The following is a 15994-nucleotide window of genomic DNA, read 5'->3' as shown; positions in this document are numbered from 1 at the left end:
TAGAGGGAGAGGGGAAGGGGAGAGGGGGAGAGGAAAGGGAAAAGGGGGATGGAGAGGGAAGGAGTGAGGGAAAGGGATGGGAGGGGAAAGGGGAGGAGAAGGGACGAAAGAGAGGGGGAAGGATGAAGGGAGAGAAAGAGGGTGAGAGAGTGAAGGTAGGGGGAAAGGAGACGGTGAGGGTAAGAGGAGAGGGGGAGAGGAAAGGGAAAGGGGGAGGCATGGGGAAGGGAGAGGTGGAGGAGTGGGGAAAGGGTGAGGGTGGGAGAAAGTGTGAGAATGAAGGAAAGGGGGAGGGGAAGAGGAAGGAAGGGAGAGGAAGATGGAGAGGGAACGGGAGAGGAGAAAGCATGAGAGAGAGGGAGTGAGAGGTGAGGGAAAGGGAGAATGAGGGAAAGGAAGAGGGTGAGGGTGAGGGGAAGGGAGAGAGTGAGGGTGGAGAAGAGGGAGAGAGGAAGGGAAAAGGAAAGAGAGGGAAGGGAAGGGAAGGGAGAGGTAGAGGGAGATATGAAGGGAGCAAAGAAGCAAGTGGAGAAGGGCGAGGAGGAGGAAGAGAAGGGAGGGGACGAGGGGAAGGGTGTAGAGAGGGGAAGGGAGATAGGAAAGGGAAAGAAAATAGTGAGGGAAGAGGGGTGAGGGGAAGGATGAGGGTGAAGAGAGGGGAAGGAAAAGGTAAAAGGAAAGGGGATGGGAGGAGAGGGAGGGGAGAGGGATAAGGGTGAGGGAGAAGGGAAAGAGGAAGAGGGTGAGGGTGAGGGGAAGGGAGGAGAGAGGAAGAGGGAAAGGGTGAGGGAGCAGGGAAGGGAACAAGGAAGGGAGGGGGATAGGAGAAGGGTGAAGAGAGGGGAAGCGAGAGAGGAAGTGGGAGGGTGAGGGGAAGGGTAGGGAGTGGTAGAGGGGATTGGGGAAGGGAGATGGGAAGGAGAAGGGGAGAGAGGGGGAGGGATATAGAGGGGGAGGAAGATTCAGAGGGGGAGGGAGGGGAGGGAGGGGAGGGAGAGGGAAGGGAGAGGAAAGGTAGAGGGAGGGAAGGGGAAGGAAGAGGGGAGGGGGTGGTAGAGGTGGAAAGGGTGAGGGTAAGGAAGTGAGAGGGTGAGGGAAAGGGAGAGGGAGGGAAAGGGGAAGGGAAGGGAGAGCGTGATGTGAGGGGGAGCGAGAGAGGGGAAAGGGGAGAGGGAGAGGGCAAGGGAAAGGGAGAGGGTAAGAGAAGGGAGAGAATGAGGGAAAGGGAGAGGGTGAGGGGAAAGGAGAGGGTGAGGGGATGGGCAATTAGAGGGGAGGGGTGCGGGGAGAGGAGAAAGGAGAGAAGGGAGAGAAAGGGTGAGAGGGAGGGAGAAAGGCAAGGAGCGGGGAAGGGAGAGGGAAAGAGTGAGTGAGAAGGGAAGAGGGAGAGGGAGGGTGAGGATGAGGAAAAAAGGAAATAGGGGAAGGGAGTTTGTGAGGGAGAGGGTGAAGGAGGGAGAGGAGAGGGAAAGGGTGAGGGGGCGGGAAGGGAGAAAGAAAGGGGGAGGAGAAGGATGAGGGTGAAGAGAGGGAATGGAGAGGGTAAGGGAGAGGTAAAAGGAAAGGGGATGGAGAAGAGTGGGAGAAGAGGGAGGAGAGGGAGGGAGGAAGGAGGAAGGAAGGAAGGGGAGAGGGTAAGGGCGAGGGAAAGAGAGGAGAGGGTGAGGAAAGGGAGGAGAGAGGCAAAGGGAAAGGGTGAGGGAGCTGGGATGGGAACAAGGAAGGGAGGGGATAGGAGGAGGGTGAAGAGAGGGGAAGCGAGGGAGGAAGTAGGAGGGTGAGGGGAAGGGGTAGGGAGTGGTAGAGAGGATTGGAGAAGAGAAGGGAAATGGGAAGGGAGAGGGGAAGGGAGAGGGAGGGAAGCTGAGAGGGTGAGGGTGAGGGAAAGGGAGAGGGAAAGTGGAAGTGGAAGGGAGAGGGTGGGGTGAGGGGGAGCAAGAGGGGAAGGGGAGAGGAAGAGGGAGAGGGCGAGGGAAGGGGAGAGGGTAAGGGAAGGGGACAGAATGAGGGAAAGGGAGAGAGGGTGAGGGGAAAGGAGAGGAGAGGGTGTTGGGAAGGGGCAAGTTAGAGGGGAAGGCTGCGTGGGAGAGGAGAAAGGAGAGAAGAAAGGAGAGAAAAGGGGGATAGGGAGGAAGGCAAGGAGCGGGGAAGGAAGAGTGAGAGGGAAAGGGCGAGTGAGGAAGGAAGAGGGAGAGAGGATGAGGGAGGGTGAGGATGAGAAAAAGGAAATAGTGAGGGGAAGGGAGATGGGGAGGTGAATGAGGGAGATGAAGAGGGTGAGGGAGCCGGGAAGGGAGAAAGGAAGGAAGAAGGAAAGGGAGGGGCAATAGAAGGGTGGAGAGGGGAAGCAAGAGAGGAAGGGAGAGGGTGAGGGAGAGGCAGAGGGTGAGGGGAGATGAGAGGGGAAGGGGGAAGGGGAAATGGGGAAAGGGGAAAGGGAGAGGAGAAGGGGAAGGGAAAAGGGAGAGGGGAGAGAAAACAGAGAGGTGGGAAATGGGGAGGAAGGGGAAAGGTGGAGTAAGGGGGAAGGGAAAGGGAAAGGGGAAATGCGGAAGGGGAGGGAGAAGGAAGAGGGGAGGGTGGGAAGAGCTGGAGAGGGGAAAAGGAGAGGGTGAGGGAAAGTGAGAGGGTGAGGGAAGAGGTAGGGAAATGGGAGGGAGAGGGGAAGTGGAAGGGAGAGGGTGGGGTGAAGGAGAGGGGATGGGGATGGGGAAAGGGAGAGGAAAGTAGGAGGGTGAGGTAGAGGAGAAGAGGGGAAGGGAAGGGAAGGGGAGAGGGGAATGGAAAGGAATAGGGGAAGGAGAGGGTTAAAGGAGAGGGGGAGTCGGTAGAGGAGGAGGAATAGTAGAGGGAGGGTGAGGGAAAGGGAGGGAGAAAGGGGGAGGTAGAGGTAGAGGGAGGGGAAGGGGTAGAGGGGAAGGAAGAGGGAGAGGATGAGGATGAGGGAGAGGATGAGGGAAAGGCCGAGGATGAGGGAAAGGGAGAGGGTGAGAGAAAGGGAGAGGGTGAGGAGAACAGAAGAGGGGAGAGGGCAAAGTGAGGAGGAAAGGGAAAGAAAATGGTGAGGAGAGGGTGAGGGGAAGGGAGTGGGTGAGGGGAAAGGAGAGGGTGAAGAGAGAGGAAGGGGGAGGGAAAGAGGAAGGGAGGGGTGAGGAGAAGGAGGAGTGAGGGTGACGGAGAGGTTGAGAGAAAGGGAGAGTGGGAGTCAGGGTGAGGGGAAGGGAGAGGAGAGGGAAGGCAAGTAGATTGGAATGGAGCGAGGGAGAGGAGAAGAGGGAGGAGAAGGGAGAGGAAGAGGGGAAAGGAGAGGGAATGGTGAAGAGAGGGGAAGGGAGAGGTGAAAGGGAGAGGGAAAGTGAAAAATGTGAGTAAGTGCGAGAGGGTAAGAGGAGAGGGAGAGGCAGAGGGGAAAATGTGGGGGAAAGGGAGAGGGTGAGGTTGAGCGAGAGGGAGAAGGAAAGGGAGGGAGAGGGAATGAGGGGAAGGGTGAGAGGGGAAGGGAGAGGAAGAGGGAGAGGGGAAGGCAATGTAGGGGGAGGGAGCAAGGGAGAGGAGAAGAGGGAGGAGAACGGAGAGGAAGAGGGGAAAGGAGAGGGGAATGGTGAAGAGAGGGGAAGAGGGAGGGGAAGGGAGAGGGGAAAGGGAGCAGGAAAATGAAAAATGTGAGGAAGAGGAAGAGGGTAAGAGGAGAGGGAGAGGGTGAGGGTGAGCGAGAGGGAGAAGGAAAGGGAGGGAGAGGGGAAGGGAGAGGAAGAGGGTGAGGGAAAGGCAGAGGGTGCGGGAAATGTAGAGGGAAAGGGAGAGGGTAAGGGTGAGGGAAAGGGAGAGAGGAATGGAGAGGGTGAGGGGAAGGGAGAGATAGGGGGAAGGATGAGAAGAAAGGGAGAGGGCATAGGGAGAGTATGGGCATGTGACCCTATCTTTGCCCTGGGGTATATAAATTTTTATGTTCCTGCCACTAAGGGCCCTAAAGGTCGGCCAATGGGGGGCCTTACCATATGGATCAGGCAGTCTCTGAAAACCATAGTAAAATGTGTGGAGCTTGACCATAAAGATATTCAGCTTATCAGATTGACCAGTGATGCATCCATCACCATAGACATTTATAATGTCTATGTTAGAGGTGGCAACAAAGGTAAATCAGAGGTTCTTTTGAGTCTTTTTAACTTTCTAGAGACTCATTCTGCAGGTAAAAAAATCCTAATTGCAGGCGATTTAAATCGCACATTCGAACCCCTTATCACTGGCGACTCTCCTCTTGGAGCAGAGGAAGATAAGCTTTGGAATATCCCCATATTAGAATTACCACCTATAACTCGCTGGACATCTGACATATTAGGCTTGAACGCAATGTGTCTTGAGCATGGGCTTCGAGCCCTGAACGGTCGAACTAAATCAGACCGTGTTCCTGCTACGACTTTTAACAATGGGCGTAATAAAAGTCGTATCGACTATGTCATTTGTAGTACGTCATTATGGTCATCTCTTAATGACATGGTAGTAATAGCCAGGCCAGAAAGCGATCATGACCCTTTATGTGTCTCACATAAATGGTGGACATCTAAAGAAACTATTCACAACCTCCCAGATGAACTTCTGCCCCCAATGATTCTACCATCTAACAATATGCGTAGGTTAAGGTGGGCAGGTGTCAAGGCAGACCAACAGACCCTTGTAAAAATAAGTGCTGCGGCTGACAAGGCAATCATGGCATTGGAGAATGCAGATGGGTGTTCCCAGGGTAATAAGGATATTATAAATGCACATACTATTCTTTTTACGGAAGTCAAAGGCTTCTTTGTGAAACCTGCGAACAAGAGGGCCTGCCCTTGCAAATCAGCAAAATGGTATAACTCTGCCTGCAGGACGGCAAGATTAAATCTAGGAGCTGCAATTAAAGGCAAAAATTTGGACGGGATCCGCTCAGCCAGGAAGCACTACAAAAATTGTATTGCAAGGGCTAAAAGAGACTGGGACGAAGAATACTGGTTGAAGCTAAAGGATGCAAGTGATCGTAAACATTCCAGACTCTTTTGGCATATTGTCAAATGGGGTCATGATAGGCCTCCAGAAACTCCCAATAACAACGTCTCGCACGATGCGTGGGTTAAATTTTTCAGTGAGCAGTACTCTTCCAGGGATCAATTTTTTAATAGTGCAAGTCCAAAGTACCTGTATGCAGACGATGACATCTTTGTGCAAAGTGAAGTACTGTCTGCCCTGAAATCTGTTCACCCTGGCAGAGCACCGGGTATAGACGGAGTCCCTGCGGATGTCTTTCTAAATGACACCGACAGGTGGAGTAAATATATCTGTCTCTTACTGAATCATATTGCCAAGGGAGCAGAAATCCCGGCATCATGGTGTGGTGCTGTTATTATTCCAGTATATAAAAAGGGAGACCGTGCCCAACCTTGCAATTACCGCCCAATTAGCTTAATTGACACAGTTCAAAAAGTTGTTGGACGTGTAATTATTAACAATTTGTTAGATTGGGCTGAGGAGCAGAATGTTTTATCCCCCTTCCAGGCTGGGTTCCGCAGGGCAACTAGCACTGTGGACCAGGTCTTCCGTTTTCAATTGATACAATGGAGGACCGTGGTACTGGGAGGATGCAGCCTTTACGCAGCGTTTGTTGACCTGCGGGCTGCATTCGACCTGGTGCCAAGGGCAAAATTGTGGGAGGTCCTTGCAGCTCTAGGGGTCCCAAAGATTATTTTAACGATGATTATGAGACTCCACGAGGGCACTTATGCCAAAATTCAATGGGGTGGCTATGGCAACGACACTATTGATTTTCCAGTTGCCAGAGGCGTCCGTCAGGGTTGCTCAATGGCCCCAACACTTTTTACTCTTTTTATCAATGGAGTCGTTGCCCGCATGCAATCGCAGGTAGTAGATGCTCCTTCCCTTGCAGGTGCAAAAGTCCCTATTTTAATGTTTGCTGACGACACCCTAATTTTATCAAAATCCCCCAGCGGTCTTCAAAAGGCTCTGGTAATTTTTGACAAATTTTGTAGTGACCACGGTCTGGAGGTCAACGCCGATAAAACAAAGCTCATGGCTTTTAATCCATGTAGAAATTTTAAATCTAAAATAACCATGAGTGGGCGTTGCCTCGAAGTAGTAAACTCTTTTACCTACCTGGGTATTCATATTTCAAATGACAACAGATGGAACCAACATATAAACATCGCAGTTTTAAGACATAAACAACTGGCTGGTACCATCATTAAGGAGCATTTTAAATCTCTGACAAAACCAATCAAACCTCCTTTGATCATATACGAGGCAAAGGCCTTGGGGTCAGCCCTGTATGGGGCTGAGCTGTGGGGTCAAGAAAATCTTCTGGACCTTCAGGTCTCAGAAAATAATTTCCTTCGCAAACTTACAGGTACCCCTCAGAGTAGTCCCCTTTTGCCTCTTAGATATGATCTCGGTAGGAAAGAAATATCGGTAATGTGCAAATTACGTCCAATATTATACTGGCGTAGAATCTGGACCACCCCTGAGTTGGCACAATATGCAGCTGGGTTTGCTGATGTCATCAAAGCAGACCGATTTCACAAAATCAAATGGTTTAGATTTTTAAAAGCAGCATTAGGTGAACTAGGGTTATCTGAACTGTGGTACGACCCAACTGGGTCGTCCTTCCCCACTAAGGAATTTATAAAAAATCTTTTCTGGGAACAGGTAGAAAACAGGAGCCTTCTTAGTAACAACCATGGGTCTATGACGGTTATTTTTCTTGAAGCTAAGCTCTTCCCCATGTATGAAACCTATTGGGATATAATAACGAAACCCATGGACAGGAAACTGTTTTTCCAAATGAGGGCTGGCTCTCTACCTCTGTGTAATCTAACTGCAAAATGGAGAGAGGGAAGTTCAGCTCTATGCCCAGTCTGTGGGGAAGGAAAGGAAACGTTGGGTCATTTTTTGTTCTCTTGTTATGCATATTCTGTTCCTAGACGTGTTTGGTTGGCTCCTATGTCTAGAAATCTGGGTACTAAAAGCAGCATGGTAGCTTTACGTATAATAAAAACTACCTCCTTAAATTGGATTACCATAGCGACCGCAAAGTTTTTGGGGTGGTCGTGGGTAATTAGGCAAAGATTGCTAGTAGGGTAACTACTCTCTGCTTAGTTGAACAGAGATTGCTAGAACATCTACTCTCTGTTCCCCATGCGGGGTGTCTGATCTGTTTTAATCTATTTTTATCATGTGAATTTTGCACTTTTTGTCAATATATATTTGTCAAATGAATTCTTAATCGTCTTTTAAAATGTATCGTGCTAAAGTCATATTCGAAACTGTAATTTAATTCTATTTTTATTATGTGTATGTTTGTCTGCTTTTATGAGTAATACTCGAATAAAGCACTTTTGAATTGAATTGAATAGGGAGAGTAGAAAGGGAGAGCGGAAAGGGAGAGAGAAAGGAAATGAGAAAGGGAAAGAAAAGGGTGAGGGGAAGGTAGAGGGTGAGGGGAAGGGAGAGGGTGTGGGTGAGGGGAACAGAGAGGGAGAGGGTGAAGAGAGGGGAAGGGAAAGGAGAAGGGGCAGGGAGGAGATGCGGGGAAGGGAGAAGGGAAGGGATGAGAGGAAGGGAGAGGGGAAGGTGGAGGGAGAGGGGGGTGGAAGAAGGATGGAGGGAGGGAGAAGGGAAGTTGGAGGGTAGAGAGGCAAGGGGAAGAGAGGGATGGGTGAGGGGGAAGGTTGAGGGTGAGGCGAAGGGAGAAGGAGAGGGAAAGGGAGAGGAGAAGGTAGAGAGGAAGGGAGAGGGTGAAGGGAGAGGGTGAGGGGAAGGGGAAAGGGAGAGGGGAAGGGGAAAGGGAGAGGGGAATGGCAAAGGGAGAGGGAGAGGGAAAGTGGAAAGGGAGAGGGAGAGGGAGAGGTGAAAGGGGTGGGGTTGATGGGGTGGGGAGGGGGAGAGGTGGTGGGAGAGGGGAGAGGATGAGGGTGAGGGAAAGGGCGATGGAGGATGAGAGGGTGAGGGAAAGGGGAAGGGAGACGGTGAGGGAATGGGAGGGTGAGGGAGAGGCAGAGGGGAATGGTGAAGGGAAGGGAAGAGATAGGGAGAGGTGAAGGGAAGGGAGAGTAAGAGGAACAGGAGAGGAGGGGAAGGGAAGGAGAAGGTGGAGGGAGATGGGAAGGTGGAGGGTGAGGGCAACGAGGAGGGTGAGGGTGCGTGGTTGGGGTAGAGAGGGAAGGGAGGGAAGGGGAAGTGTGGGGGTAAGGGAAGGGTGAGGGGAAGAAGGGAGAAAAGAGAAGTGAGGTGAAGAAGGGAGAGAGAAGAGAATGGGAGGGTAGGAAGAGCAGGGAAGGGAGCGAGGATGGAAGATGAGGAGGGGGGAGAGGGGAAGGGTAGGGGAGAAGATCCGGAAGGAAAGGGTAGAGAGATGGAAGCGAAGGGAACGGAACGGAAGTTGATAGGAAGGGAAGAGAAATAGAGTTTCAAGCCAGTTGCAAGTCAGTTTCAAGTTTGGTTTCAAGTTCGGTTTCAAGTTCGGTTTCAGTTTGGTTTCAAGTTCGATTTTCGGTTCAGTTTTCGTTTGGTTTATATACTCACCGTGTCCCTTTAGACCCATACCCACCCACTTCTTTTTCGGAGCCTGATAGGCCCCTGCTGCTTCCGCCTCTCTCGGGCCTCCGCTCCAGCATTGGTCCTCTCTGCCCGGTGCTCATGAGTGCAATGCTGCGGCTGCCTGGTTACCGGCCTTTTATACCCAGGACACATCACAATAGAGACTTTAAAGCGTGTCATCATACATCACTGGTTCATGGTCGATGACAGGTGTTGCATTGTAAGGGGGGGGGGGGCAGGCGAGACACGGTTTTAATTCAAAGCCCTGAAAAAAAGCCAAAACCTATTTATTCACAAAACTGATCCTGTGAAAAGCTTAAAAAGACGATCCCATCCTACCCGACATTCTTCCCCATCAGGGGCGTCTGCTTGCCTCTGCTGAGGCGGAGGCCTCCCCTCTGCACTTAGCGCAGACCTCGAGACATCACATTGGAGGACCTTGCACGTCATATGTGTTCTACTTACAGGATTCTGCTGCTGGTGCCAGCGCAGACCACGTGACATCCCATCGGAGGGCCTGGGCTGTCATAGGGGTTCCATTCACTGGATTCTGCTGCAGGTGCTGCTGGGGAGGAGCGGGCCTAAGGCTGATTGTCTGGTCACAACTTGTTTGCACATACACAAATACAAACACGTGCGCAGACACATGTGTCATTCTCCAGATTTTATTATCTTTAAGAAGAGAGTCCAATAAGGGCCGCTCTTCAGTGACAGTGAGATCATTTCCAACCTATCACGCCCAAGAGCAGTTGTTGCATCTCTCCTGATAGGTGGGCCTCGCCTCGGGGATGATGTACCACTCACAGTAGGATCTCTCATTCGTCACCAAGCTCCTAACGGGGTCTCGCTGCTGCGAGTTTCTAGAACAATCTTTTCTCGGTGTCCTTCTGGGGGGCTTTTAATTTTCCTCTGAGCCTTAGTCATAGCTGCCATGTTTCCGAGGTCACCCCGTGATGTGCTTCTCCGGTCCAGGTTTTTACATCTGAATTATGTAGTTTATTTATTCAAATGTTCGTTTGTTTTAAAACCATTACACCAAATAACGTATTTGACTAATAAAAAAACGTTAAAAGACGGTTACAAACCATTGATCCTTATTCTACACATAGTGAACATCTGCATTATAGGACGCACAGTCCTGTTTTCTAACGAAATAAACAAAACTACAAGTCCCATAATTCAAGGAAAAATGTGGACTGCAGCAGTACATCATGGAGGGGCCAGTAAAGCCTAGCAGGGCTGCTTATGTTGTCTTTTACATATCCTAGTGAGACTTAGGTTTCTCTCCCTTACTCAAGGGTGCAGAAAAAAAGTAATGAGTCAAATGCCGAGTCCTAGGGCCTTCGGGGGCCTGCTAAAAATGACTAGAGACTCTGCTCCCAGTGTACGGGGGAGTGCCTGGTGTTTAGCTGTATGTAAGGTGTGAGGCACCCCACCTCTACTGACCAGGTAGCAGCGCCCACCTGTCCCTGTTCACAACTTCTGGAAAGCTGTGCCCTCCAGGTTAAGACACTCTATGGGAAACCTTGGTGTTTTAGTATATGTCAAGGTAAGGATTTTAATGTTTAGGTCAGTGGTGACTAGCGCGTGCAAGCCAGCACTGAGTCGGCACTGCAGGGCTTGGTGAGCATGTACGAGGGAGTTGCTTATGTTCTTTGAGGCGCTGTGAGTAGGCAGTGCATTTGGGCCGTTTGTGTTCTTGGCAGCTTGTGTGTTTGGGTGTGCCCGTCTTCGTGTGTGCCAGTGCATGTGTGTGTTTATCAATCCCGTGTGTGTATAAGTGCGATACAGTCTGCTTCTGTGTGCCTGGCTTTGTGTGTGCCCAAGCGCGTGCTGGTCATTCGCGTGTGTTTGCTTGACTTTATGGCTGTGTGTTTTGGTGTATCTGTGCCCTTTGTGTGCTCCTATTTTTTGAGGGATGAGACGGTGTGGAGGGAAGCACCAATGTGCAGGCTCAGTCTCATTTGGGCTCTGGTCTAGACAGATCCCCCAGGATATAGCGGCATGGATTAGCAAATTTAGCGGCACAAAAATGGAAATTTAGAGGCACAAATATGGAAATTTAGCGGCAATTTAGCGGCATTTTATTTGGCGGTTTTTCCTACAACAAACACAGATATCTTAGTTTTTTGTGTTTGTGGTCTGTGTGTGTTGGTTCCTGGTGTGTTTGGGGTCTGTGTGTGTTGGTCCCTGGTGTGTCTGTGGTCTGCGTGTGTTGGTACCTGGTGTGTTTGTGGTCTGCGTGTGTTGGTCCCTGGTGTGTTTGTGGTCTGTGTGTGTCTGTGGTCTGTGTGTGTTGGTCCCCAGTGTGTTTGTGGTTTGTGTGTGTTTGTGGTCTGTGTGTGTTGGTCCCTGGTGTGTTTGTGGTCTGTGTGTGTTTGTGGTCTGTGTGTTTGATGCCTATGTGTGTTGGTCTGTAGTGCGTCTGAGGCCTGTGCCGCTGATGGAGCAAGGATTTGCATGTAAAGCGACTTGCTTGTATCAAGAACCTCAAATAATGTTAATAAAGTATAATCAACCTGTTTGTGTTACTAATATTGCACCTTTTACATTACACGGGGTGTCCCAGTGACGCTTGCTTATGTGTTTGCTCATCCTAAAATGCTTGCCACTAAAATGGCTGCTGCTACGCGGGAATTTCTTCTGCGCATGCGTCGGTCATACCCATGTGACCTGACGTACTCGCAGTTCTGGTGGGAATCCTTTGCACTTGTGCATTAGCAATAAGATGGCTGCTTTATGTCCTCACATGCCGAAGCTTGCACTGCAGCTTTTGCTATACTGCTTGTCTGCACTAATCCTAATGCTATAGTTATTATAAAGTAATGGGAGTTATACAGGGATTCCTGGTATACAGTGTACGCCTTTATTTCTGTGTTCTACATTGTTTTCCTTTACTTTTCATGTATCGAATCTTTTGGGCCTGGGAGGTGCTTACTACTCCATTTTGGAAGTCCCTACTGCGCAAGTCACCATGGCAGAGGGAAGAAAACCTTGTAGCAGTGGAACCCAGCCAGCTAGCAGCCACAGCCAAGATGCTCCTGGGAACCGACCTATAACCCAGCAAGACGAAGCTGAACTGTACTAGATTTGAAACAATTGTATATGAATGTTGTATTAACCATTGTTAGGTGAAAAGCACATGTCATGGGAACCCCAAATTCGAAGGGAGGTCCCAAAGATGTAAATTGAAGGCTTGAGAAAACCAAATCCTAGTTGGTGTGATGACCTGTCCTTTCTTTTGACCAATCGAAATTGGGGATTCTTACACTTGCAACATTTGGGGGGTGGTACACTGACCCGAAAACAGTATAACTAGCCTAGGTTTAGCTAGAGAATTTGTCCGACTTGTCCAAATAGCCGACCTGTCACTGATCCAACGCACTCAATTGCTGATCAAGAAACAGAGGTGCTGCGGAGCACTCTGTCCGACTGTCTCACAGACCCATTCGGGGTTTTGAGAACCTTAAGTGCTGGCGGAGGACTTTGCTGGGGAAATCGAGAAACCAATCGGGGTTTTGACTGATAGCTGCAGAGAGGGTGTAGCGCAGGCGTTGCAACTGAACTGCGGGTGCTGGTCTTACCTTGGTGGCCCTGTCGTGATCCTAATCTGGTTTTCCTGTCCTGGGTTTCCATTCTGCACCTGCTGGCCTACTTGCGACCGCATTTCCTTGGGGTTTCTTCTGTCCTTAACTGACCCGTGGCCAGGGTTGGTCTCCACACCGTTCTAGGTAAATATAAATCTGAGGGAACCCATTTTGCATTCTCTATTTCTTTGCTTTTAATAAAATCGTACTTGCACATTGTTCCTTTTTCGTACCCTCCCTGTACTGACCAATGATAAAGTCCCACATTATAGTTGTTATTCTAGCATGTTCCCCATCCTATAAGTATATTCCTACATACAGTTCATAAAATATAGATGTTCCTTTTCTTTACCCATCCTTTAGTCGGTTTAAAGTGGTTATAGTGAATTATTAGCGTGCTCCACTTTTACCTTCCCTATAGCTACATGGTATCTCCAAATCTCCTTTAGTACAAATTGAAGTTCTTTAGCTTTACCCATCCTGAGGGGTATTCAAACTGTGATATCCTAGCATGTTCCTTGTCTTTCCCGTCCTTTGGACACGCCACACCAAGTCTAAAATTTCGGAGAATCTTATTAGCGTGTTCCCTGTTCTTACCTTCTTTATTGTTCTAAATGGTTGGCCTTATTTACTTACTTTATGGTTATACTATCTTTATGATTCTGATTATTGATAGCTTACTCACTGTGAATTTTATTCTTTCTGACGATAATGAGAACTAGATAAAGGTTTTCAAAACTTCCTGAGTCTGTGGTTATTACAAAGAGTGCAAATATATAAATGTTATCTGTATATTGGTGTCTGCCCTCTTTTTACAGCTAGCTCCCTGATCCATTGTGATCATAGGTACCTGTGACAAGGATTGGTAAGTCGGGTACATTGATAATAAATAGGAAGGAACTGGGTTACTGGTAGTAGTGTTTAGGCTACCTGATTTATAAATATGGTGAATTGAATGTATGGGCCCAAGTGTGCATATGGTGAAAATAATAGTCGGGTGACCTGGGCGCTCTATCAGTAATTTTCTGGTAGCAGAGCTATGGTTAGGAACTAGTTAAAGGTAGGTAGGACTAGTTAGGATAGGTAAATTGGTAAAACTGCTGCTAAACTGTGAAAAATGTTATTGCTGCTAAAAGTATTGATCGATCAAAAGTAAAATTTCAATTTTAATTGCTTTGAAAATTATGAAATGTTTTAAATTGTTTTTCTTGCTGCTATATTGATATATGTACTAATACACTTGTTAGTGATTGTTACATGTTTGTCTGGAATCCCCGGGGGCAGAATAGCGGGTGGTGAGGAGAATCCACCTCGCAGTGAGGTCAGTTACTCGAGGAAAATTGGTGCAGGTTAGGCAGAACTGGAAGCACTAATTAGGGTTTTCTGTATAAATGTATGAATAAATGATAGCAAAGAGTTCGCTGGCAAAACTTCTATTGTGATATCACCTAGTAAGGGTCACACGGAAGGAGTAGCAGGTTCGTCCGAGCTAGTTTGATAGCAAAGGCGTTCACTGGTGAAACTTTTGGCTTAGTATATATCCCTGAGTGGATGAGTCGAAGGAGTAGCAGGTTCTCTAATGCTTGTGTGAAGAGTAGGCAGAAGGGATCTACTCGTAGTATATGAAAAGTAAACGGAAGAGATTTACTTGCAGTGAAACAAATCTTTTCTTTCTAGACACTCAAGTACAGTGGCGAATGTTTTTCTGTTGTGAATTAAACAGAGCACTTGCACTTTAAATAAAGAATTGAGTTTTCCTTACCTTGTGAAGGAGGGAGTCAGTTGCGGAGCTGCGCTGAAGTCACTCAGCGCCGCGCTGGTATTGGTCAAAACAGCGAGCGTGTAGCTGAGACAGAAATTGTAAAGGAGGGGTGAGCACAGGAGCGTGAGAACTCGTTTACGAGAAACGCCGCGCACCCATTGGCTGAGACTATTTGAAATCGCGCATTTGATTGGTTGCAGAAAAATAAAAGACGCATTTGTATTGGAAGTGATTTTGTAAACAGAAGTAATTTGCGGAAAGGTATATGTGGTATTCGAGACATCCAGAGTCCCAACCGGATCCTAGATATCAAGGGTTTGTGAGAGATCAGTGGAGAACAGCTAGAAATTGTGTTATGTACGGAAGCAAGAGGAAAATGACCTTAGTAAACAAAGTAAAGAATTATTTCAAGAAAGACAAACCTATCAAAACTAGAGAAGGAGTTATCATCCCACCACCTAATACTCCCGCATCATTTATGATGTTTGACAGAGGGTACCATGCTTGCGTATGGTTGGAAAATTGGGTGGAATATACTAAAGATGACGGAATTTTGGCATTTCCATTAGAAGGTACATTTAATGGCAGGATTTTGTTCAATTTGAGGACCCGAATGAATGATTTACATCCCAGACCTAGACTAACGCAATATGAAGCCTTAGAAGAATGGGAAATAGATGCTTTTGAGAGAGACAGATCCAGGAATGACAAAGGGTTAACAAAGTTTTACCCGAAAGTAAATAGAGAGACCAGAGAAAAAAGAATGAAAGAATGGAGACAGAACATGATGGTAGAAGGACTGTACCCTGTAATAACAGTAGAAGAGCCCATGGGAGGGAAAAGGACAGAGGAAACAAAGCATTTAATGACCAGTGGGCATTCAGATGATGATTATCTGGAGGAATTGTTAATGAAGAATCCACCACCTTATAATGAGGGATCAAGACCCGTAAGTGCGAGAGATACATGTCTAAGACCTCCTTATCAGGAGGAATCAAGACCCTTAAGTACGGGAAATCCATTCCTAAAACCTAATTATGGTGATGGACCAAGCATGACACACCCAACTGACCTGAATTTTAGTCCTCCATTAGTTCAGCAAATAGTGCACGAAACAACCATGGAAAAGGTACTGCAGGATAGAAGCTATAATTAAACAAAGAACCGAATTAATTCAGAAGATCTCCCAACTGAATACAAGTCCTGAAGCTTTGACAATCCCAGTAACTATTGGACCAGTTGTTCCTTTGTACGGGGATAAGCAGAATAGCCCGAAAACTCCAGTTATCACCCCATCCGTAGTACAGCCGAGAAAAGAGCCCTTAATTGTAGATGATCAGGCAAGTGAATGTGAATCTGTGATTTCCTTGATGGATTTACCGATAAGGGAACCAGAAGAGGGTTCACAGAGGAAGAACACTCCTTTCACTTCGAGAGAAGTGCAGATTGGGTCATCTACGGGTACTAGTAGTGACTCCTGAAGAAATTGAAAGATGGAGTCGAGAATTAGAAAAACAAAATCCTCAGCCGAAACCATTAGATATTTACAAATTGAGAATAGAATTAGAAGAACTGCTGGCTGGAAATGTGGGCTTGGACAGACTAAACACCCTGACTGAAGAAGAATTGCTATTTATCTGCAAAAGTATCACCCATAATACCCGAGTGTTCCATGAGAAATTAATGGACAATGCGGCTAGTATGGGAATAGATATTGGAAAATCTAAAGTGTTGCAAAAACCCTACAGAGCAGAATTCTCTGACAAAGATTTGGAAAACATGAACGTGTCAGGGAAAAAGGTACAAATCAGAGAATTGTTAAATCTGTTACAAAAATGGGGAGAATTAGAAAAATGGAAAGCCAGGTGGGCAAAGAAAAAAGAGGAAATTAGATCCAAGCAGATGGCTTCAGAGTATGTCTTAAAAGAAGCAGACAAGGCAGAAAAATTATATCCTATGCGAGAAGTGCCAGGTGGAGGATATGTACATGTTCCATGGTCCCGACAGGATATTGTGTCCTTTACAAATGACTTCCCAAAATTACGAGAAAAACCTGTAGATT

The sequence above is a fragment of the Lissotriton helveticus genome, chromosome 7 (genome assembly GCF_964261635.1).
Source record: "Lissotriton helveticus chromosome 7, aLisHel1.1, whole genome shotgun sequence".
Lineage (NCBI taxonomy): Eukaryota > Metazoa > Chordata > Amphibia > Caudata > Salamandridae > Lissotriton > Lissotriton helveticus.
The sequence above is the reverse complement of the archived record's forward strand: the minus strand, read 5'-3'. Positions refer to the sequence as shown.